Genomic DNA, 26,280 nt, shown 5'->3' with positions numbered 1-26,280 from the left:
TGTTAGCACTCAACCGCGTTTGCACTTTCAGCTGGCAGTGATCGCGCTCGCCCATTGAGTATTTGCTCTGGTTTAAAATGAGAAGGTCAACTTCGGGGGAATTCGGGATGAAATGCTTCACAGGAAAAGAGAGCTGGAGAAGGCATGCGGAGGACAAGATGACATTAATTCAGTTCATGAGTTCATATTCCCCCCTTAAGTCATACCTAAGCTCCACACCAAATGCCATTTCAATCCGCTCACAACTTTTTGACTTATGCTGTTAGCAAACATAGAGTACATAGTGTGCATACAAACAAGTGAAGGTGAACACATAACCTCCTTTGTTGGCAGAGGTATTAAAGTAGAGGGGAATGTGAATGGGCATGTGTGGAGAGGCCACCGGTCCCGCTGATTAAATTCCCACCATCAACAATGTCCAGTGCTCTGCATTGCCATTTTCATGCATAAGTAAAAGCTACTCCAATATACTCAAACAAAACGCTTTGGTTTGGCTCCATTTCCACGTGCCTCTTGTCATATGATCAGCATTGACCAGAAAGACTAAATATTGCTTTTATTGTCATCATTGTCAAGTATTTACGGTCAACATTTTGGGTCTCAGCCTGTCTACTCCTGTGACCTTAAAGGCCTACTGAAACCCACTACTACCGACCACGCAGTCTGATAGTTTATATATCAATGATGAAATCTTAACATTGCAACACATGCCAATACGGCCGGGTTAGCTTACTAAAGTACAATTTTAAATTTGCGCGAAATATCCTGCTGAAAACGTCTTGGTATGATGATTGTAGTGGACATTTTGGGACAGCATGGTGGCCAGCTATTAAGTCGTCTGTTTTCATCGCAAAATTCCACAATATTCTGGACATCTGTGTTGGTGAATCTTTTGCAATTTGTTCAATGAACAATGGAGACAGCAAAGAAGAAAGCTGTAGGTGGGAAGCGGTGTATTGCGGCAGGTGTTGTGCCGGATAACGCACCCCCGCCGTAGAATGCACCCCCTGACTGTTGTGCCGGATAACACAGCCAGTGTTTCATTGTTTACATTCTCGAAAGATGACAGTCAAGCTTTACCATTGGCCTGTGGAGAACTGGGACAACAGAGACTCTTACCAGGAGGACTTTGAGTTGGATGCGCAGATGCGGTACCGTGAGTACGCGTACAGCTGCGGCTTCCAAACATTTGATCGCTTGTCCGTATGTGCGTGCCGCTATGTGCATGTCACGTACGTAACTTTGGGGACTTTGGGGAAATATATGTGCTGTATGAACTTTGGGGAGGTGAACGGTACTTTGGGCTCTGGGATTGAGTGTGTTGTGCAGGTGTTTGAGTTGCATTGGCGGGTTATATGGACGGGAGGGGGGAGGTGTTTGTTATGCGGGATTAATTTGTGGTTGTGTTGTGACTAATAGAGTATATATATGTTCTAGTAATTCCCAGCTGAATATCAGGTCCCACCCGCCTCTCACAGCATCTTCCCTATCTGAATCGCTCCCACTGCCCTCTAGTCCTTCACTCTCACTTTCCTCATCCACAAATCTTTCATCCTCGCTCAAATTAATGGGGAAATCGTCGCTTTCTCGGTCCGAATCGCTCTCGCTGCTGTTGGCCATCATTGTAAACAATGTGCAGATGTGAGGAGTTCCACAACCTGTGACGTCACGCGCATATCGTCTGCTACTTCCGGTACAGGCAAGGCTTTTTTATCAGCGACCAAAAGTTGCGAACTTTTTCGTCGATGTTCTCTACTAAATCCTTTCAGCAAAAATATGGCAATATCGCGAAATGATCAAGTATGACACATAGAATGGACCTGCTATCCCCGTTTAAATAAGAAAATCACATTTCAGTAGGCCTTTAAAAGAGAACTGCTCTTTGTTTTGGCATTTTGCCTATCATTCACGATCCTTATGTGAGACAAGCACACATATGTTTTTCTTTTTTTTTTTAATGCATTCCAACTGGTATATAAATGCGATCAAAAGCCGCTCTATTCTGCCTATAAAGCGCTTAAAACGTACTCCATCAACGTTTAATATACCATATTTTTTGGACTATAAGGCGCACTTAAAATCATTTCATTTTCTCAAAAATCAACAGTGCACCTCATTACCCGGTGCGCCTAATATACAACATAATTATGGTTGTGTTTACCGACCTCAAAGCTATTTTATTTGGTACATAGTGTAATGATAAGTAGGGATGTCCGATTATATCGAACTGCCAATATTATCGGCCGATAAATGCTTTAAAATATCATATCGGAAATTATCAGTATAGGTTTCATGATTATCGGTATCGGTTTCAAAAAGTAAAATGTATGACTTTTTAAAACGCCATAGGGAGAAGTACAGAGCGCCAATAAACCTTAAAGGCACTTCCTTTGCGTGCCGGCCCAGTCACATAATATCTACGACTTGTCACACACACAAGTGAATGCCAAGCATTCTTGGTCAACAGCCATACAGGTCACACTGAGGGTGGCCGTATAAACAACTTTAACACTGTTACAAATATGCGCCACACTGAGAACCCACACCAAAAAAGAATGACAAACACATTTCGGGAGAACATCCGCACCGTAACACAACATAAACACAACAGAACAAATACCCAGAACCCCTTGCAGCACTAACTCTTCCAGGACGCTACACTATACACCCCCCGCTACCCCTTACCCCCCCACCCCTCACACCTCAACCTCGCCCCCCCCCCAACCCCGCCCACCTCAATCTCCTCATAGTCTCTCGTAGGGAGAACATGTTCCAAATTCCGAGCTGCTGTTTTGAGGCATGTCAAAAAAAATAATGCATTTTGTGACTTCAATAATAAATATGGCAGTGCCATGTTGGCACTTTTTTCCATAACTTGAGTTGATTTATTTTGGGAAAACCTTGTTACATTGTTTAATGCATCCAGCGGGGCATCACAACAAAATTAGGCATAATTAGGTGTTAATTCCACGACTTTATTTATTTTATTATATATATATAGATATATATATATATATATATATATATATATATATATATATATATATATATATATATATATATATATATATAAATAAAATAAATACTTGAATTTCAGTGTTCATTTTTTTACACATATACACACACAGAAAAGTCTGAGCTACAAAATGTGCAGGCAGCATACCCCTTCCCCTTCGAGCTGTGTTGGATGAACTGAAATTATTTTTTCCAATCATTTTGGAACTTGCAAGCGTACTTCTTCTTACTCGTCGTCACCATGTCTCTTCTTCGTTCTTCCGCTTCGTCTCTGTTGTGTTTTTGGACATTACTACTTGCCGTAGTTTTGAAGCAATGCATGATGGGAATCCGGATGTTGTGTGTCAGTGTATTAACGTGCCGGCTGGAATAAACACACGCTGAGAAATAGCTCCGTGCCTGCCTACTTTATGGGTTATAGATAAACTTATGAATAACGGACACATATATAATAGTCTCCTTTTCAGGTGAGAGAGGACGCTTAAGGCAGTGCCTTTAAGGCACGCCCCCAATATTGTTGTCCGGGTGGAAATCGGGGAAAATTCGAGAGAATGGTTGCCCCGGGAGATTTTCGGGAGGGGCACTGAAATTCGGGAGTCTCCCGGGAAAATCGGGAGCGTTGGCAAGTATGGTGTACAGTCGGGAATGGATTCATATGGCCCCATTCCTGGGTGGATCTCGCATGAGCGGAAGCTGGAGGGTTAATCATTTTGCAATGCAGTCTGCTGAAAATGATGGAAAATGCTTACTTTACATAGCAACTGATGCCGTGGTCAAAGTTGGCATTGCCACAAAACACATTTCATGATAGTCGACACTCTACTCCTGTCTGGGGGCTTGTGCACCCCCCAATTCGTCACGTTTTATGTGTCAGGTAAACCCAGACGAACGGCGCCATTTAAAATCCCTTCCTACTGTACCTAATGTTGCGACCGGGTGGAACTATATAACGTGAGGAAGTTTGTATTTGACTGGGTCTGGGGGGAAAAAAATATCGGTTATGTTCGTCTTCAAGATAAATATTTAACAGTGTACATTTTCAAAAGATGAATAGTTTTGGAGAGGGCGGGGCCTGGTTTATTTTAAAGGGAACGCCTCCACAAAGGGACACCTTGCAGACATGCAGAAAGTAGGTTATAAAAGATGAGCACAATTTAGGCACAATGCATATTATTTAGACCAGAAGGAAGTGTGTTAAATATTTAAATGATCATAGATCCCCTTTCACAGTTGACAGTAGTTTTGAATAGTTGACAAATCTAAACGACAATTAAAAAAAATGTGTTTATTTTGTTGGTTCTGCCTTATAATGGTTTGTGCTGAAAGCAGGGAGGCGCACAGGTGCAGGTTTAACCTTGTGAGTATGACAGGGTTTGAAACATTCATGCCTGTTTAACATCCAAAGAGTGTGCAGATCAGCTGACATGAGACATACTCGTACTTTTACTCCTGTTCTGTGGCTGGTGTCACTAAATTCCAACTCACCTGCCGCCCCCTTTTGTTTGATATCATAACCGTGAGTGCGGGTTGTCGGGGAGGAGAACGAGGATTGCAGATTATCCAGCATGGTGCACAGAACACACACCGGTGTGGAGGTGAATTACAATGAGCCGTTTGAGACGCGAGATCAAAAATAAATAGGCGGTCAACACCAATGTTCCCCCTGGTTTTTCATGTGTCTGAGCAAACGCGTGATTTCCCTGAGAATCTTTGTGAGCAACATGAGATGTGCACAGCGTGGCCACACCACATCTCTCATTATTAATAGTTTCTGGTATTTTGTTGTATATCCTCTCCAGCGCTTTCATTTCCTGTTTGCCACCTTTTTGCCAATACCTCCGTCTGAGCGCTGGCTTCCTCACATGTCCCTGATTGGCAATCAGGAAGCTTTTTTAATGCCAGCCCTGCTCTCTGGACGGTGCTGGATCATTGTGATGTTTGCTTTGTTCTTCTATGTGCCCCATGCTTCCTGCGCACAATCCATGCTGCACTGTTTTTGGTTTTTGTCATCATATAAGTTTGTACCCGCACATTGCCTGTCGTCTCTGCTTCCTGGGGTCCTTATCAATTTATTTCATCCATCCATTCTTTCATTCTCAAAATAATCTTACTTGTCTCATCATATGAAATATGACTTACTTCACCAATTATTATTTATTTATTTATTTTTATTGTGATTAATTATGGAGTATACTGTGAATACATTGAGAACAGAAAGTGAACAAAAGTTTTAGCAACTGTTATGTAAAAGAAAAGGGGTAGGATTAAATAAGCTCTGCTTCTTCCTACTCCTTTTCGAACATGTTGAAAAGAGAAACTGGAACTTGCATGTTCGAAATAAATTCAAACTCAAACTCAAATTCAAACTACAATCAACACCGAATCATAACAAGTAAAACACTTGTCCAAAATCGGACACCACCATAAAAAGTCACATGGCTTATTAAAAGACTCCAATTTGTACAGCAGTACTTTCCGTGATATTGATTTTAATATAAATGATTTGCTCCACTCTTCTTCTTGTTTTTCATGTTTTCCGCACTAAACTGTAAGTCGTATGGTGGGTTTAGGCTCAGGGTTGTCAGATAGGAAATGACAAATTGTAATACCAAAAGCTTAAAATTATCGTATTTTAAAAAAGATTTTTGTAAATACAGAACTAAGTTTTTTTTAATTTATAAATCATTATACAAATAAGGTAATTATTGTACATCTGGCAACACCGGTGGTAGTATTTACATTCCAACTTAACAACATAACAAAACAAAAAAAAATGTCTTATTACTTCGGCTCACTGATTGAATGTGCCAGTGCTTATTTGTCTTGCCATAATAATGGGTTAGTGGATTGTCTTAACTATTTAACTAATTGCAGCAACATTGTTTACAGTAGGAAGGGGATTCATATATTGCTGCGGTTTACCTGACACATGAAACTTGACAAATTTGGGTGCATACACTATCTATTCTAGCCACCAGATGCGCAGTTAAGTGTTGAATATCCTAAAGTGTGTGTTGTGGCATTTCCCACGTTGACCCCAGCGTCAGTTGCTATGTAGAGTGGCGCTCTCCATCATTTTCAGCAGAGTGCATTGCAAAATTATTCACTCCCCACTAGGGTTGTACGGTATACCGGTATTAGTGTTCATATTCGGTACTATACCGCCTCTAAAAAGTACCGGTCCGCCCCTATCCAGCCTCCCCCACACACACACACACATCACTAATCCTCGCCTCGTTTCTTACCGCCGTCAAAATATAAACAATAGCAATTGGTGGATCTACACCTGACATCCACTGTAATGATACCAAGTACAGTAGCATATCTAGTCGATACTACTATTATTACGTCTATTTTTTGGCATCACATCTTATTTCATTTTTTATTTATTTATATTATGTTTATAAACTCAGGAAATATGTCCCTGGACACATGAGTATGACCAATGTATGATCCTGTAACGACTTGGTATCGGATTGATACCCTAATTCGTGGTATCATCCAAAACTAATGTGTCATGTTTGCAGGGGGAGTAGTGACGGCACAGACCACAAGAGGGCGTAGTAAGCTCCATGATTTTATTGGGTTGCTACCTAAATATGTGGTATCATCCAAAACTAATGTAAAGTATCAACTAACAGAAGAATAAGTGGTTATTACATTTTAACAGAAGTGTAGATAGAACATGTTAAAATAGAAAGTAAGCAGATATTACCAGTACATGAACAAGAAGATTAATAATTCATTTTCTACCACTTGTCCTTAATAATGTTGACAAAATACTAGAATTATAAATGACACAATATGTTACTGCATACGTCAGCAGCTAAATTTGGAGCCTTTGTTTGTTTACTCACTACTAAAAGACAAGTTGTCTTGTATGTTCACTATTTTATTTAAGGACACACTTGCAATAAGAAACATATGCTTAATGTACCGTAATATGTTTGGTTAAAATAAAGCCAATAATGCAATTTTGTGTGGTCCCCTTTATTTAGAAAAGTACCAAAAAGTATTGAAATAATTTCGGTAACGGAACCAAAATATTGGTATCGGGACAACACTGCTATCTTCCTACCACGCAAGATCCATTCAGGAATGGGGTCATATGAAGGTCTAAGAGATAGTGTTTTTTTTTTTTTTAATTACTGCTTTCTTAAATACCTAAGTCCATCACAGCACAACTAGAGGTGTGCATTCTATTTTTGAGCAACACCCTTGGACCTGTGGTTTCACATGAAGTGCATAACCAGCTGCTTCATGTGCTCAGCATTCGCAACACTGTCTGTATGCCCTTCAGAAGCCTGTTAAAATGTCTCACGGGGAGGGGATCAGTGCCAGAACCTGGCGGTGGTGAGTTGGCAGGTCACTACACTAGAAAACTGAAGTAGAAAACCTGAAGAGTTGAAGCCGAGCAAAATGTATAGTAAAGAAACACAATCAGGTTGCTCGTGCAGTTTCAGTTCCGTGTCAAAATAAAGGACTGAAAGTTGACATTTTACTGGCGACACACCTGGCCTGGGTATGTGCTTTACCTGTGGAAACACACTACAGAGTTGCACGTGAGACAGAGGCCATGGTTTGAAATGGGATAAGGAACAAGTGATTACATTTTGGGGCCGACCCAAATCGTGTCTATTACTTTACCTTACAGTACTGTACTTTACCATCTTCAACTTCTCTTTGTGTGTACGCTAGCGCCCCGCCTCCACCCGCAGAGACAAAGAGAGTGGATGACTGACAAAGAGTTTTCACTCTGTTTCTTTCATTCTGTTACAGATTGCTCAAAAAGTTATGGGTGGATTTTTATTTACCTAACAGGGAATGTGAGAAATGGAAAAAGAAACATTTCAAATTTCAAAATGTTCCAAAAAAATTAATTGATTGATTGATTGATTTGTATGATTACCCAATCACAAAAAAAAATATCCTTCTTGCAGATACCATATTTTTTTTAGTCCCCTGGCTGACAAAGGGGACTAAAAAAGGGCTCACTGTGTGCATATCTACATTAATCAACATCTACAAGTACTAATATCACTGGAGGGCTGGTGGACGAGGTTAGAGAAATATAATACAAGTCGAGAGAAACTGAACACAGACCAGTGTCTGATGCTGTGTTGCAGACAGGCTACACGTAAGGTGAGGACGGATCAAATCATAAATCAGTGGTATCGATACCAAAGGCAGTATCAGTTTATTATTGATACATGCACGATTGCATCAAATTTTGTATCTTCAAAAAAGTTGTTATTGTTTACAAACTCCATGAAATGGTCCCTGGACACACCAGGTCTTTGAGGTTAAAAAACAAAGTATTTAAATGAGTAGGGAGAGGATAATAGTGTTAGCTTTTGTTTGCTTATGGTGTGATATTGACTTTGTTTGGATCAAACAATTGTATGTAATAAAAGATAATAAGGAACTACTTTAAATATTGTGTTGATATTGTTAAACTGTCAGTGGAACTTACCATAAATAAATAAATAAATACAGTTAATACATGTGATGGTTTTTAAGGCTGCAACGATTAATTGATTAATGCTACTAGAAACAAATATTTATATTCTGTTGTTTAGCATAAACGTTTAATAACTAATAAACAATTATTAAATCTGATTGCATTTTTTTATTTTTCTAAGTATTTTTTTTTTCTTGAAATTCTTAGTCATGTTAGAAGTGCAATTTCAGTGATGATTAAATGCATTTATTAGCAAACAAAATAATTAGGGTTTTAGCAAGAAGAAAAAACGGTTTATTGTAACCGTTTTCTTTAAAATATTCATTGAGGATCTTAAGTATGTTTTAAAGAGGGAGCCTAGTGGGCCAGGCCAATCTTTCCTTTTCTCTAAACTAAAACTGGGGAAATGTGTAGAGTGTTCTGGGCTTCAGTACAGTGTTGATCTCATGAAGACATGATTTTATTTCACAATTCCTTGAGAGAGAAAAATGCCTGGTTAGGCTTTGTGTATGTCATGTGTGCCTTCCTTAGGTGAAGCCAGGTTTACAGCTATATTGTTATTATGCTGTTTGTTACTTATGTGTGTTATGTTGCAGCTATTTAAAATAGTTTTGTCGATTTGTTCTGGCCTGAAATAAATTGGCCCTTTGAAACATATCTTTGTCTTTGTGTGTTGTATGTAGACCACATTGCTTAGCAGAGTTCAGTGATGCAAATGCATGTCAAGTTGATCAACAGATTGTATTATTCTCCAGTGCAATAAAAGTACTGAAATGAAGGCTAAAAGGGCAATAATGGGAGCTTTAAAAAAAAAGAAGAAAAAAATAAAGTAACTAAATAGTTACTTTTCACAGTAACACATTATTTTTTGGTAGGGATGTCCGATAATGGCTTTTTGCCGATATCCGATATTCCGATATTGTCCAACTCTTTCATTACCGATACCGATATCAACCGATATATGCAGTCGTGGAATTGACACATTATTATGCCTAATTTGGACAACCAGGTATGGTCAAGATAAGGTACTTTAAAAAAAATAAAAATAAAATAAGATAAATAAATTAAAAACATTTTCTTGAATAAAAAAAAAAGTAAAACAATATAAAAACAGCTACATAGAAATTAGTAATGAATGAAAATGAGTAAAATTAACTGTTAAAGGTTAGTACTATTAGTGGACCAGCAGCACGCACAATCATGTGTGCTTACGGACTGTATCCCTTGCAGACTGTATTGATATATATTGATATATAATGTAGGAACCAGAATATTAATAACAGAAAGAAACAACCATTTTGTGTGAATGAGTGTAAATGGGGGAGGGAGGTTTTTTGGGTAGATGCACTAATTGTAAGTGTATCTTGTGTTTTTTTATGTTGATTTAATAAAAAAAAATGAAAAAAAAATGATACTGATAAAAAAAAAACAATACCGATAATTTCCGATATTACATTTTCACACATTTCTACTTTTTGGTGTAAGCAACTGAGTTGGTAACTGAGTTACTTTTGAAATAAAGTAACTAGTTACTGGTTTACAGTAACCAACCCAACACTGCTCGTTACTAGTAAAAGTAACAGTGTTATCATTTACTGTCGTTATTGAGAACACACCCCTACTTTCACCCGCTAGCATTACTAGAGCTAAACAACATCTATGTGCCTATAGATGACACAATAGTGTTGTCCGCTCATGTTGTCATCGAAATCTACGCATTATTAGCAGATAGTTTTTCTAAACACATTGTTGGCCGAGACCCTCGGGTGAAGTCAAACAGCTGTCAGGCGTGTCGCGCTGGACACATTCCCACTCACCTGTCTGCAAGTGGACACCTGAGCTTGGCTCCGCCCACATGTGTGCCTGTGGATGTGTGTGTGTTTGGGTAGTGTGAGGGGAGGGGCCCGGTGCATGGTGTCGCAGAAGTGAACAGGTACACTATAGTGGAAACAACACAGCAGCAGGATATGTTTCATTGAGTCAGAGAGAATACTAGGACGACAGCAGTTGTTTCCGGCTGTTAAGGAAATAAAAAAAGGGAGTTTGTGGATTGCCAAAGGCCTCGGCAGACAGGCGAAGTCTGGTAAGTGGAAATGCCGCCGCATTAAAAGAGAGCATGACTTTAGGTACTCTCGTCAAGGTTTTGCAGGGCAAATGTAGACATAGTTGATTGTCATTTGGGAATGAATGTCACTTGTTTTTGCAGCACTCATGTATCCACAAGGGGTTTATCTAATGATGAGTGGACCATTCAGTTGAGCCGTTGAGAGACTTTAACCTGTCCTTACATCACTGCAGCTCTTTTTTTTTAGTGCGCGCTGGCGGTTGATGCGGAGCTCCAACCTTTGACCCGCACATTCAAATCACTGAACAGCACAGATTTCCCTCACCGTTTAGTTTTTTCGTGTGTGTGTTCAAGGTTTTTTTGTAGTGGAGGTCACGCTGTAGAATTGTGTAAAGCAGAGTTTGTCCTCAAACATGTTTTTTTATGGCCCCTGAGTCACTGGACTGTGTTTTTACTGTAAACACGCTGCTTGCTCGTTCACGCTCAAACTATTAGTTACGGCTGGTCTTTTTCACCAAGATGAAATGTTTTCCCTCGTTTGCTTTCTTGTTCATTTTGATACAGTATACAGTTTACATATGCTTGTAAAGAACATAATGTCATGGCTGTTTTGAGTTTCCAATAATTTCTACAACTCTTACTTTTTTTGTGATAGAGTGATTGGAGCACATACTTGTTGGTCACAAAAAAACATTCATGAAGTTTGGTTCTTTTATGAATTTATTATCGGTCTACTGAAAATGTGACCAAATCTGCTGGGTCAAAAAATACATGATCAATTTTGGTGATGTAGAAAAGTTACAATCAAATCAAATTAGCTTCCTGGCATGGCCTCTTACCTTCATGTGAGTGATTATGATTGACGACACCTGTTGGCTTCTTGGAGCCCATGTAAATAGGGCTCATGTGATGTAGTCATTAGACTCAGTTACAAACGCAACAATGGGAAAGTCAAAGGAACTCAGCACAGATCTGAAAAAAACAAATCATTGACTTGAACAAGTCAGGAAAGTCACTTGGAGCCTTTTCAAAGCAGCTTGAGGTCCCAAGAGCAACTGTGCAGACAATTGTTCGTAAGTATAAAGTGCATGGCACAGTTTTGTCACTGCCACGATCAGGAAGAAAACGCAAGCTGTCACCTGCTGCTGAGTGAAAATTGGTCAGGATGATCAAGAGTCAACCGAGAACCACCAAAAAGCAGGTCTGCTTTGAGTTGGAAGCTGCTGCAACACTTATAGGGGCGGTATAGCTCGGTTGGTAGAGTGGCCGTGCCAGCAACTTGAAGGTTGCAGGTTCGATCCCCACTTCCGCCATCCTAGTCACTGCCGTTGTGTCCTTGGGCAAGACACTTTACCCACCTGCTCCCAGTGCCACCCACACTGGCTTAAATGTAATTTAGATATTGGGTTTCACTATGTAAAGTGCTTTGAGTCACTAGACAAAAAGCGCTATATAAATATAATTCACTTCACTTCACAACACAGGTGTCAGTGTCCACACTCAAGCGTGTTTTGCATCGCCAAGGACTGAGAGGTTACCATGCAAGAAGGAAGCCCTTGCTCCAAAAGTGACACCTTAAGGCTTGTTTAAATTTTGCTGCTGATCACATGGACAAAGACAAGACCTTCTGGAGGAAAGTTCTGTGGTCAGATGAAATAAAAATGTTGGTATTTGGCCACAATACCCAGCAATATGTTTGAAAGAGAAAAAGTGAGGCCTTTAATCCCAGGAGCACCATGCCTACCGTCAAGCACGGTGGTGGTAGTATTATGCTCTGGGCCTGTTATTTTTGCCAATGGAACTGGTGCTTTACAGAGAGTAAATGGGACAATGAAAAAGGAGGATTACCTCCAAATTCTTCAAGACAACCTAAAATCATCAGCCCGAAGGTTGGGTCTTGGGCGCATTGGGTGTTCCAACAGGACAATGACCCCCAAACACACATCAAAAGTGGTAAAATAATAGCTAAATCAGGCGAGAATTAAGGTTTTAGAATGGCCTTCCCAAAGTTCTGACTTAAACGTGTGGACAATGCTGAAGAAACAAGTCCATGTCAGAAAACCAACAAATTTAGCTGAACTGCACCAATTGTGTCAAGAGGAGTGGTCAAAAATGTAACCAGAAGCTTGCCAGAAGCTTGTGGATGGCTACCAAAAGCGCCTTATTGCAGTAAAACTTGCCAAGGGACATGTAACCAAATATTAACATTGCTGTATGTATACTTTTGACCCAGCAGACTTGGTCACATTTTCAGTAGACCCATAATAAATTCATAAAAGAACCAAACTTCATGAATGTTTTTTGTGACAAACAAGAATGTGCTCCAATCACTCTATCACAAAAAAAAAAAAATGAAGTTGTAGAAATTATTGGAAACTCAAGACAGCCATGACATTATGTTCTTTCCAAGTGTATGTAAACTTTTGACCACGACTGTATATAGTGGCGCTCCATAAAACTGCTTGTTAGGCAGTATCTATGTAGGGACACCAAACCTCCTGCAGCACAAAAACTGGACAGTTGCTTCGTTTTTTTCTTTGGCAAGACCTCCTATCTTGACCCTGAGGTGTGGCTGTGACACAAAAGGTACTTTTTTTCAGCTGAACAAACACCTGCAGCCTACGAATGTCTGTCTTTGAATAACCACTCCAAGTGTGGTAACACGTTTGCAATTGTGGACGGTTACTCAGCGTTTCCTTCTCAGATTTCCCTGATAGCATCTGTGTATTCTGCTTAAGTCAACTGTTGGGCTTTGCAAAAATAAAAGTGGACGACATTCAAATCAGGGTCATCGTTGCCTGCAGCAAAAGCAGTAGATTGCGGACTAATGTGAAAGGTCTGATCTGCTACTCTGCAAAGTAAGGTTGTACGGTTATATCAATCAATCAATCAATCTTTATTTATATAGCCCTAAATCACAAGTGTCTCAAAGGGCTGCACAAGCCACAACGACATCCTCGGTACAAAGCCCACATACGGGCAAGGAAAAACTCACCCCAGTGGGACGTCGATGTGAATGACTATGAGAAACCTTGGAGAGGACCGCATATGTGGGTAACCCCCCCCCCTCTAGGGGAGACCGAAAGCAATGGATGTCGAGTGGGTCTGACATAATGTTGTGAGAGTCCAGTCCATAGTGGATCCAACATAATAGTAAGAGTCCAGTCCATAGTGGGGCCAGCAGGACACCATCCCGAGCGGAGACGGGTCAGCAGCGCAGAGATGTTCCCAGCCGATGCACAGGCGAGCGGTCCACCCCGGGTCCCGACTCTGGACAGCCAGCACTTCATCCATGGCCACCGGACCTGTGCCCCCCCCCCCCCCCCCCCCCCCCCCCCCCCCTCAAGGAAAAGGGGAGCAGAGGAGAAAAGAAAAGAAACGGCAGATCAACTGGTCCAACAGGGGGGCTATTTAAAGGCTAGAGTATACAAATGAGTTTTAAGATGGGACTTAAATGCTTCTACTGAGGTAGCATCTCTAATTGTTACCGGGAGGGCATTCCATAGTACTGGAGCCCGAATAGAAAACGCTCTATAGCCCGCAGACTTTTTTTGGGCTCTGGGAATCACTAATAAGCCGGAGTTCTTTGAACGCAGATTTCTTGCCGGGACATATGGTACAATGCAATCGACAAGATAGGACGGAGCTAGACCGTGTAGTATTTTATACGTAAGTAGTAAAACCTTCTCACTGGTATAGTATCGCGTTACTAATGAATCAAAAACGGTACTAAACTCTGTTTGAAAAGTACCAGTTCCCGGGCATGATTGCGCGTCGTCACGTCATGACATTGCTGGTTTACGAGCAAAGGAGCATGTTCGGCAGTGCACAAACACAGAGTACTTACAAGCAGACACAGTGTGTAGACAGAAAAGGGAGAACGGACACATTTTGGCTTAAAAACTAACGATAAAGGAGCCTCCACCGCGGAGGTCGAGACACACCCGACTCATCGTGTAAATAAAAACTTCTCCCTATTGGCGTATTATGGATACCCCCAAACAATGTTCCCTCTAATTTTCCATCTGATTTGCAGGTGTGTAATTTGTTGTGAGTTCATGCACTTTGTTGGTTTTGTTCTTTGAACAATGTGATGTTCATGCACGGTTCATTCTGTGCACCAGTTTAAAAAAAACATAACTTTGTCTTGAATTTGAAAAAAAAAAGTTTTTATTTTTCGCTAAAGAAGGGTTCGGTGAATGCGCATATGAAACTGGTGGGATTCGGTACCTCCAACAAGGTTAAGAACCACTGTTCTAAATCACTAATCTTCAACTCCATGGCGACAAATAAAGTACGTTTCTTATAAGTATCATCCCTGCAGGACGAGTTATAGCTAAACTTGCTTCACTACACACCTTAGGACATACTTGCCAACCTTGAGACCTCCGATTTCGGGAGATGGGGTGGGGGTGGGGGTGGGGGGCGTGGTTGGGGACGTGGTTAAGAGGGGAGGAGTATATTTACAGCTAGAATTCACCAAGTCAAGTATTTCATTTATATATATATATATATATATATATATACATATATATATATATATATATATATATATATATATATATATATATATATATATATATACATATATATAAGAAATACTTGACTTTCAGTGAATTCTAGCTATATATATATATATATATATATATATATATATATATATATATATATATATATAAATAAAATAAATACTTGAATTTAAATGTTCATTTATTTACACATATACACACACATAACACTCATCTACTCATTGTTGAGTTAAGGGTTGAATTGTCCATCCTTGTTCTATTCTCTGTCACTATTTTTCTAACCATGCTGAACACCCTCTCTGATGATGCATTGTGCTTTGTCTCCTTGTTGTGTGCGCAGTTGTGCACTGCACTTTCTAAAAGCCGTAGATGTTATTGTCACATATGCATGTACAGTAGATGGCAGTATTGTCCTGTTTAAGAGTGTCACGACATTGCTGTTTACGGCAGACGAACTGCTTTACGGTAGACGAAAACGTGACTGCTGTTGTTGTGTGTTGTTGCCGCGCTGGGAGGACGTTAATGAAACTGCCTTACAATAAACCCAGATAAGAAACCAAGAACTCGCCCTCCATCATTATACAGTTATAACGTGATTGGGGAGGCACGCTGTTTATATTGTGAGAAAGCGTACGTGAAAACAGGCTGTCGACACGTCACTCAGGTCCGCCTGAATTTCGGGAGATTTTCGGGAGAAAATTTGTCCCGGGAGGTTTTCGGGAGACGCGCTGAATTTCGGGAGTCTCCCGGAAAATCCGGGAGGGTTGGCAAGTTTGCCTTAGGAGGATACAAAAATGCCATGGGTAGATCTACACTTCACATCCACTGTAATGATACCAAGTACAATTGCGTATCTAAAGTTAAAGTTTACGTGGTGTGGCGAAATTTGTCCTCTGTATTTGACCCACCCCATGAGCACTGGGCAGCAGCGGTGCCGCGCCCGGGAATCATTTGTGGTGATTTAACCCTCAATTCCAACCCTTGATGCTGAGTGCCAAGCAGAGAGGTAATGGGTCCCATTTTTTTATAGTCTTTGGTATGACTCACAACCTACCGATCTCAGGGCGGACACTCTAACCACTAGGGCTAGTCGATACCACTATGATTACATTGATATTTTTTATGGTCACAAAATCTTTTTTCCTTTTTGAAAAAATCATACTATGTCTGTAAACTCAGGAAATATGTCCCTGGACACATGAGGACTTTGAATATGACCAATGTATGATCCTGTAACGACTTGGTATCAGATCGATACCTAAATTCGTGGTATCATCCAAAACTAATGTAAAGCATCAAACAACAGAAGAATAAGTGATTATTACATTTTAACAGAAGTGTAGATAGAACATGTTAAAAGAGAAAGTAGCCAGATATTATCAGTAAATGAACAAGTGGATTAATAATCCATTTTTACAGCTTTTCCCTCATAATTTTGACAAAATAGAATGATAAATGACACAATATGTTACTGCATATGACTAATTAGGAGCCTTTGTTTGTTTACTTACTACTAAAAGACAAGTTGTCTAGTATGTTCACTATTTTATTTAAGGACAAACTTGTTCTTCGATTGCAATTAGAAACATATGTTTAAAATGTACCGTAAAATGTTTTGTTAAAATAAAGCCAATAATGCCATTTTTTGTGTTCCCCCTGATTTAGAAAAGTATCAAAGTATCGAAATACATTTTAGTACCAGTACTAAAATATTGGCATCGGGACAATACTACAGGAAAGACAACTCAAAGACAGGCCTGCTCGTCAAATAGCAACACCCTTAATCACTTTGAGGTGAGATTTGTTCTTGTTTCTGACGCAAAGTAGTGGCAAGGAGTGTAACGGAGGCCAGCCAGTATGTCTGGGCCGTGTGGACGTTGGTAGAGCTCACTCCATGACAACTTCAAGAGTAGTGCTCACTGTTGAGTGGATTGCCCGGGCTTTTAGCTCGGTCGTCAGCACGCTTGCTTCTCACACACTGCGAGCGCACTCTAAAACAATGTGAGGGAACTGTTCCTGTTGAACTGTGTCATTTCTGAGGAATATTTGTCTTTTGATATAATAAGCTATTATTAGTGTATTGTGTTATTTATTATGTAAGTTTTACACTAAAAACAATGGATGTCCGATAATGGCTTTTTACCGATATCCGATATTCCGATATTTTCCAACTCTTGAATTACCGATACCAACCGATACCGATATCAACCGATATATACAGTCGTGGAATTAACACATTATTATGCCTAATTTGGACAACCAGGTATGGTGAAGATAAGGTACTTTTTTTTTTAGAATTAATAAAATAAAATAAGATAAATAAATTTAAAAAAAAGTTCTTGAATAAAAAAGAAAGTAAAACAATATAAAAACAGTTACATAGACATCAGTAATTAATGAAAATTAGTAAAATTAACTGTTAAAGGTTAGTTCTATTAATGGACCAGCAGCATGCACAATCATGTGTGCTTACGGACTGTATTGTCACACCGCGGTGAGGGATGTCTTGTCTTGGTTTTTTCTGTCTTGTGATGTGCATGTTTTAGTTTGAAAAGTAACTCTCCTCTCGTTTCAGGTCACTTGCCCTTCCTTTTGTGTCATCAGTCTGACGTCATCCCGATTCCCTAATTGTTTCCACCTGTCCCCTATTACCCTCATGTGTCTTATAAGCCCACTCCTTCCTCTGTTCTGTGCCAGATTGTTTCGTTTGTTCGTACTCTCTAGCATCCATGCCCATGTCCATGCCTTGTCTTGCCTTGCCTCGTCTTGTGCTTATGTTCTTTGATTCTGAAACCCATCGTTGCTATTTTGAGTTTTCCTTTCTTCCTCCTCAGCAGAGTGATTTTTTGTTATTTAGTTTATTCAGCCGAAGTGGTAAGTTTCAGTTATTTTTCATTCTTTCCTCACATTTTTGAGTGACAATTTTTGTTAATATTTTATTAGATTAGATAGTATAGAATTTTTCATAGTTGTTGTTTCTTCCTCCTGTTGGAGCGTTTTTTGTTTATACATTTTATAGCATATATTAATTATAGTTCGTCTTTGCTTTTGTGTTTTCCTCAGTTCGGAGCGAATTTTGGTTGTTCCTTTTTTTTGGAACCTTTTTTGCCGGTTAGTTTTTGGATAAATAGATATTGTAATCCTTGACTTTGGAGGTGAAAAGGAAGCTGTCAAAATAAAAGCCTGTCTAAGTTCCCTACTCTGCATCTGAGTCCTATCCTTTTACCAAGCCGTGACATGTATACCTTGCAGACCATTTATTATGGTGTCCACATACAATATGTCAACAACTTAATTAAAGAGCACCTAAAAGGATTTTATTCTATTTTTTTTATTATTCTTGCAGTCTATATCAGGTGTTCTTAACATTTTTGACCCACATGGGGCCCAACGTTTCCACGAGAGAGAAGTCCACTCAGATATTAACATTGAATTAGTAACTTTACTCTTGATTTTAGTTGTATTCAATAATTATACCTAACTTACTTACAGTTTAACAGGATAAACCATGTCAAATTATATGAAACCATGTGTTATTTAAAAAAAGATTAGTATCAAGGGTTAGGTCAGGCTGATTACAAAAATAAATATCTATCAAATACATTGCAAAAGAGGGGACTTGTAAAAACTTGTTAAATATAAATTAGCATACAATTTTGCAGTGTGAACATAAATAAATTCTAACTAAATTAATAATATTAATATATGTTTTTTTTTTGTTTTTTTTAATAAACTGTCAATGAAATTTAAAAAGTGCAAATCTCTGTTTGTTTGATATTGTCATTACTGCCACAAGTGGTGGAAAAGTGTATTACAACTGAGTACCACTGCGGCCCATATGGACCACAGCTGAGAAACATACCTTTTTTGGAAATACAATCATGTGTGCTTACCCTGCAGACTGTATTGATCTATATTGATATATAATGTATATATTGTGTTTTTTTATGTTGATTTAATAAAAAATAAAAAATATTTTTTTTTTTTTTTTTTTATGTCTTGTGCGGCCCGGTACCAATCGGGTTGGGGACCACTGGTCTTGATAATACATATTGAATAGACTTTGGTGAAAATTGTGCTCCTTGTATAACCCGTTTTTTTTTTTGTATGTATGCAAGACGTGCATTTTTTTTAAGCGTTCCACGCCCCAAACTCTCCAAAGAAATTTACTATACTTTCCATAATCAATCAATCAATCAATCAATGTTTATTTATATAGCCCTAAATCACAAGTGTCTCAAAGGGCTGCAGAGTACCTTGATAATAATGAGTACCTTGAAGGTAGAAAAGCGCTATACAAGTATAACCCATTTACCATTTAACAGCAGGTGGGAACAATTTGGTCGTTTAAGAACACGTCATGAATTTGAATGGACTCCTCTTAGGAAATACCTTTTGAAGAAAGATACAAGGAAAAGTTAAGAACTTATGGGGCCCATTGTGTTTTTGAAGCTGCACCAATTTCTTCCGAATTTTTAACAAACTTGAAGTGTTTTGTCCAGAGGATTATTTGCGATTTGTACATTTTTCAGAATGCAAAGCAAAGCAAAACAAAGAAAACAACCTGGAGCTTGTTATGTACGTGAGGGGTGGAAGGAGACGACACCACGAGGAAGCTCGGCTCAGGTTACCGGGTTTATTGTAACTTTTGATGACTCTAGGTGTTTGTTGCAGGACCATGTGTGATTTTAACCATGGGAATATTACCAGGTGATGTTGTACGTGCGTGTTGGATGAATCCTTCAGCAGTCCAAAAGGCATATTTGCCAACCCTTCCGATTTTCCCGGGAGACTCCCAAATTTCAGTGCCCCTCCCGAAAATCTCCCGGGGCAACCATTCTCCCGAATTTCTCCCGATTTCCACCCGGACAACAATATTGGGGGCGTGCCTTAAAGGCACTGCCTTTAGCGTCCTCTACAACCTGTTGTCACGTCCGCTTTTCCTCCATACAAACAGCGTGCCGGGCCAGTCACATAAAATATGCGGCTTTTACACACACATAAGTGAATGCATCGCATACTTGATCAACAGCCATACAGGTCACACTGACGGTGGCCGTATATACAACTTTAACACTGTTACAAATATGCGCCTCACTGTGAACCCACATCAAACAAGAATGACAAACACATTTCGGGAGAACATCCGCACCGTAACACAACATAAACACAACGGAACAAATACCCAGAACCCCTTGCAGCACTAACTCTTCCGGGACGCTACAATATACACCCCCGCTACCACTAAACCCCGCCCACCTCAACACCGCCCCCCCACCTCATACCCGCGACCCCTCCCCCCCATCTTCCGAATTCAGAGGTCTCAAAGTTGACAAGTATGCCAAAAGGGCGAGACAAGAAGGGGGTAGGCAGGCAGGTGGTTGAGGGCAGGAGAGAAGCGACAAGGTCCGTGTCCAAGCGAGGATTGAGGGAGGCAGTCCAAAGTCCGGAGGGAGGTCGAGGCACAGAGTTCGAGCACACGGAACAAGACGGGTACTGCGGGAGGAACAAGGAACATGAGACGAGGGAACAAGGAGGACGAGAAGAGAGACAGCGAGGACAACAGGAGGGAAGCCAGAGATGTAATGCTTACTGCAATGAGTTAACGACTCAGTGGCCTAGTGGTTAGAGTGTCCGCCCTGAGATCGGCAGGTTGTGAGTTCAAACCCCGGCCGAGTCATGCCAAAGACTATAAAAATGGGATCCATTACCTCCCTGCTTGGCACTCAGCATCAAGGGTTGGAATTGGGGGTTAAATCACCAAAAATGATTCCTGGGCGCGGCACCGCTGCTGCCCACTGCTCCCCTCACCTCCCTTTTTTTTTTTTTTTTTAATAAATCCACAAATTGTTGCTAAAAAAAGTGTTTCCAAAATGTGTGACTTTAAAAAAAAAACCTTAAACACAAGAATATCTATATATATATATATTTTTAATGGAGACAAAAACCTAAATTTGGAAATACACTTATCAATGAAAAACATGTTAATTTACTGGGATGGGTCAAATGCAGAGGACAAATTTCACCACACCTAGTGTGTGAGTGACAATCATTGGTACTTTACTTTTTTAACGTTCCGGCGTAGGCTCCAAGGGTCCACTGGTCTTTATGCTGCCACCTGATTACTCCCAGGTGCGCAGATTGCTGATAGTCTGCAGCTGCATCGTTGCGTGGGCGTGAAGCGCCCGGTGCATGCGGGGGCGTGTCCTAGCATACTGCCAGCCTGAGTGCTGGAAGAACTAGTTGCTGCGGGAGAATTGCGAGTTTGAGACCGCGCCGTGACAGAGCTGTCTTTATTTTTAAGTTATCATGCCATGATTTTATCATTTTACCCACTTGGGAATATATTTTCCTCCATGCGGCCCCTGAGCTAAAATGGGTTTGACACCCCAGTCAAACAGTAGAAGAGCTGCTATTAAATGAGTAAGAGAAACAGACATCGCCAGCACAAAAAGTGTTGTTTTTGTGCGCACCGATTTTGGCACTCTTTTGACGCCTCATGATGCTGTCAGCATTGCAGTGTTGGCAATGTTGCTGTAATTGTCCTCATTTTGCGACAGTGCTGCAGGTGAACGCAGCAGGAAGCTCCCTGGGGCGTCCTCACACTGTGGCAACACTTAATTAGAAATGAAAGCAGCATCATCGCTGGTCAAGTAACTCACATAATCTGGAGTAAGACTGATCTTACTTCCCAGAGACGGAGTATGCAAACAGAGAGCTAACTGCTGCATTGTCAGAAAAATGCCAAACCCCCTTTGGCTTACCTGTGTGAAATAATCTTTCTAACCGCATAATAGGATTAATCTGTCGGAAATGGTCCGTTTTGCCGAATGGATTTGACTCACCGCGGCACTCTTGCACCTAAAGAGACAAATGGGTTTATTGTTCTTGTGGAATTACAAAAAAACGACTTTGCCGTAGACTCAAACTCCCTTTGAAAATTGCATCTTAATGCAACGGCTGTGGAGGATGATGTCACTTTAATGAAACATTGAGAACGAAGCGTTTGGAATGAATGCAACAACGAGTTGAACAATCTGGTTACATGTTTGATAAGCAAATGGAAACCATTTCCTAACAGCAGCATAGCATGAATAAAGCAGGATTATTGCCTGGCCTGATGCAATAGTTTGTATCCATGTTTAGTAGCTGAGGAACCTCACAGCATCCTTTATTACCTTTTCAAAGCACCATTCTCTCATCAATGGCCCATTACTGTGTTACTAATTAACCCTAAAATAAGCAAAACATTGGTAGAATCGCGGCGATAAGGAGGTCACGTACTGCAGGGGGCTAAATACCTGCCTGCATCTACATTGCCACATCTGTGGAGGGAAAACTCAATCTGTCTGGAACACAGTGTCATGTCTGTGATCATGTTTTGTTTAAGTTATGTTCCGTTTGGGTTTTGTACACTTAGTTCCTGCTTTTCACTCCCTTGTTTTGTCACCATAGCAACCATTAGTTTCACCTGTTTCACGTTTTGAGTCACACACCTGTTTTCACTGATCATGTCACTGCTATTTAAGCCTGTCTGTTTCTGTTGATCGTCCTGGTGACATTATCTATCCTTACTATCCTATCATACCTCTGCTCACTTCATGCCATGCTACTTCTGACACCCCTGCTAACTCTGTTTGACTTCATGCTACCATAGTTCCATGCCAAGTACAAACCCCGTTTCCATATGAGTTGGGAAATTGTGTTGGATGTAAATATAAACGGAATACAATGATTTGCAAATCCTTATCAACCCATATTCAATTGAATACACTACAAAGACAAGATATTTGATGTTCAAACTCATAAACTTTATTTTTTTTTGCAAATAATAATTAACTTAGAATTTCATGGCTGCAACACGTGCCAAAGTAGTTGGGAAAGGACATGTTCACCACTGTGTTACATAGCCTTTCCTTTTAACAACACTCAGTAAACGTTTGGGAACTGAGGAGACACATTTTTTAAGCTTCTCAGGTGGAATTATTTCCCATTCTTGCTTGATGTACAGCTTAAGTTGTTCAACAGTCCGGGGGTCTCCATTTTGGTATTTTAGGCTTCATAATGCGCCACACATTTTCAATGGGAGACAGGTCTGGACTACAGGCAGGCCAGTCTAGTACCCGCACTCTTTTACTATGAAGCCACGTTGATGTAACACGTGCAGGGGCGTCCATGGTAACGTTGCTTGGATGGCAACATATGTTGCTCCAAAACCTGTATGTACCTTTCAGCATTAATGGCGCCTTCACAGATGTTTAAGTTACCCATGTCTTGGGCACTAATACACCCCCCGACGTCCACAGTTTCCAAAAACAATTTGAAATGTGGACTCGTCAGACCACAGAACACTTTTCCACTTTGTATCAGTCCATCTTAGATGAGCTCAGCCCCAGCGAAGCCGACGGCGTTTCTGGGTGTTGTTGATAAACGGTTTTCACCTTGCATAGGAGAGTTTAACTTGCACTTACAGATGTAGCGACCAACTGTAGTTACTGACAGTGTGTTTCTGATGTGTTCCTGAGCCCATGTGGTGATATCCTTTACACACTGATGTCGCTTGTTGATGCAGTACAGCCTGAGGGATCGAAGGTCACAGGCTTAGCTGCTTACGTGCAGTGATTTCTCCAGATTCTCTGAACCCTTTGATGATATTACGGACCGTAGATGGTGAAATCTCTAAATTCCTTGCAATAGCTGGTTGAGAAAGGTTTTTCTTAAACTGTTCAACAATTTGCTCACGCATTTGTTGACAAAGTGGTGACCCTCGCCCCATCCTTGTTTGTGAATGACTGAGCATTTCATGGAATCTACTTTTATACACAATCATGGCACCCACTTGTTCCCAATTTGCCTGTTCACCTGTGGGATGTTCCATTGCTTCACGGCAAGCAATGGCGGCAGTTTGTTCCCGCAGACGAGCGAGCTAAACCCCCTATCGACCCTAGCTTCCCTGGCCTGCTGACATCAACTCCAAAACTGGACAGATCAGCTTTCAGGAAAAGAGCGCGGATGAGGGTATGTCTACAGAATATATTAATTGATGAAAATTGGGCTGTCTGCACTCTCAAAGTGCATGTTGTTGCCGAATGTATTTCATATGCTGTAAACCTAGTTCATAGTTGTTAGTTTCCTTTAATGCCAAACAAACACATACCAATCGTTGGTTAGAAGGCGATCGTCGAATTTGTCCTCGCTTTCTCCCGTGTCGCTGGCTGTCGTGTCGTTTTCGTTGGTTTCGCTTGCATACGTTTCAAACCGATATGGCTCAATAGCTTCAGTTTGTTCTTCAATTTCGTTTTCGCTACCTGCCTCCACACTACAACCATCCGTTTCAATACATTCGTAATCTGTTGAATCGCTTAAGCCGCTGAAATCCGAGTCTGAATCCGAGCTAATGTCGCTATAGCTTGCTGTTCTTTCCGCCATGTTTGTTTGTGTTGGCTTCACTATGTGACGTCACAGGAAAATGGACGGGTGGTAAAAATCAGGCACTTTGAAGCTTTTAGGGATATTGCGTGATGGGTAAAATTTTGAAAAAAACTTCGAAAAATATAATAAGCCACTGGGAACTGATTTTTAATAGTTTTAACCATTCTGAAATTGTGATAATTGTCCCCTTTAACATAATTCTGAAGCTAACAAATAATATATAAAATACTTCTTAACATTAATGCGACTTCTTGAACAGGTGCGGTAGAAAACGGATGGATGGATTAAAATGCATGCATTTTCTCTTTTCAACGTTATTTTTAACACTGTGATTACCGGCGGAACTATTCATTACTTATCGTGTTAAGCAATGTCGGCTAAGATTTATCTGAGAGCCAGATGCAGTCATCAAAAGAGCCACATCTGGCTCGAGAGCCATAGGTTCCCTACCCCTGGTCTAAAGACACAGCATGAAGGTGATTCACGCAGAAACCACGAAAAACAATTTCTTCCATTTCCTTAATATATTCCTGAGACCGTTTCCATGTTATTATCTGCCATCTGCAGCGATGGCAGATGCAGACATTACAGATGATATCAACTGCAGCCACAAGGCCACCGCATGAGGAGATTGTTGTGGAATGTGAAGATTAGAGCCTATCTTTCTCCCTGATCACTTGTCTGCTCACGGTGGAGTTGAGTGCCACTTTAACCTCACTCTCACTCAAGTTCAGCCGTCATTCGCTGCAGAGGACTTGAGGCATGAAATGGTCTTTTTGCCAGCATGTGGATGTCAGAAGGAGCGGGGATGTAGACCTCTTGATCCACGCTGCCTGGAGAGACGGAGTCATGCACTGATCAACGTTGTCATTTTCAAGCATGTTGGTGTGGAGAAGCAATGCATTCTTTTACATTCACATTGACTGCCATTTGTGGCAAATACTGCAGAATGGTTGGTAAGGTTGCTTTAAATAAATGTTCTTCTAGCAGAACTGTCTCTTCAACATGTTCACATCATTTTTGAGCATGCAGTGTTTTGAAACAATGTTCTGGCCACGGCAATATTAGTTGTTGTATGTATATGCATAAAATTAAGTTTTGGGAGTAAATTAACATGTTTTTCATTGATAAGTGTATTTCCAAATTTAGGTTTTTGTCTCCATTAAAAAATATATATAGATATTCTTGTGTTTAAGTTTTTTTTTTTTAAGTCACACATTTTGGAAACACACACTTTTTTTTAGCAACAATTTGTGGATTTATTAAAAAAAATAAAAAAATATATATATATATATATATATTGTCACACACACACTAGGTGTGGTGACATTTGTCCTCTGCATTTGACCCATCCCCTTGTTCACCCCCTGGGAGGTGAGGGGAGCAGTGGGCAGCAGCGGTGCCGCGCCCGGGAATCATTTTTGGTGATTTAACCCCCAATTCCAACCATTGATGCTGAATGCCAAGCAGGGAGGTAATGGGTCCCATTTTTATAGTCTTTGGTATGACTCGGCCGGGGTTTGAACTCACAACCTACCGATCTCAGGGCGGACAGTCTAACCACTAGGCCACTGAGTAGTATGTTTTATATATTTATATATATATATATATATATATATATATATATATATATACATACATACATACAATGTATGTATGTATGTATGTATGTATGTATGTATGTATGTATGTATATATATATATATATATATATATGTATGTGTGGGAAAAAAATCACAAGACTATTTCATCTCTACAGGCCTGTTTCATGAGGGGGG

General features: G+C 40.3%; 1 protein-coding gene across 5 annotated transcripts in view; it reads left to right on the top strand.

Moving 5' to 3' along the window:
* The window catches only part of kazna (kazrin, periplakin interacting protein a), a 475,688-nt gene that overhangs the window by 345,155 nt on the left and 104,253 nt on the right, over positions 1-26,280 (top strand). Inside the window, exon 1 of one of the 5 annotated variants that reach the window (XM_061976158.1) lies at positions 8,690-10,559. The exons of the other annotated variants lie outside the window; for them this stretch is intronic. The gene's annotated coding sequence lies outside the window, so the exon portion shown is untranslated. Of the gene's footprint in view, positions 1-8,689; positions 10,560-26,280 lie in introns of those variants that run through there. 5 annotated transcript variants of the gene reach the window in all.

Source organism: Nerophis lumbriciformis, linkage group LG01, assembly GCF_033978685.3.
Source record: "Nerophis lumbriciformis linkage group LG01, RoL_Nlum_v2.1, whole genome shotgun sequence".
Classification (NCBI taxonomy): Eukaryota; Metazoa; Chordata; class Actinopteri; order Syngnathiformes; family Syngnathidae; genus Nerophis; species Nerophis lumbriciformis.
Note: the sequence above shows the minus strand (reverse complement) of the source record. Positions and strands in the feature narration are given on the sequence as shown.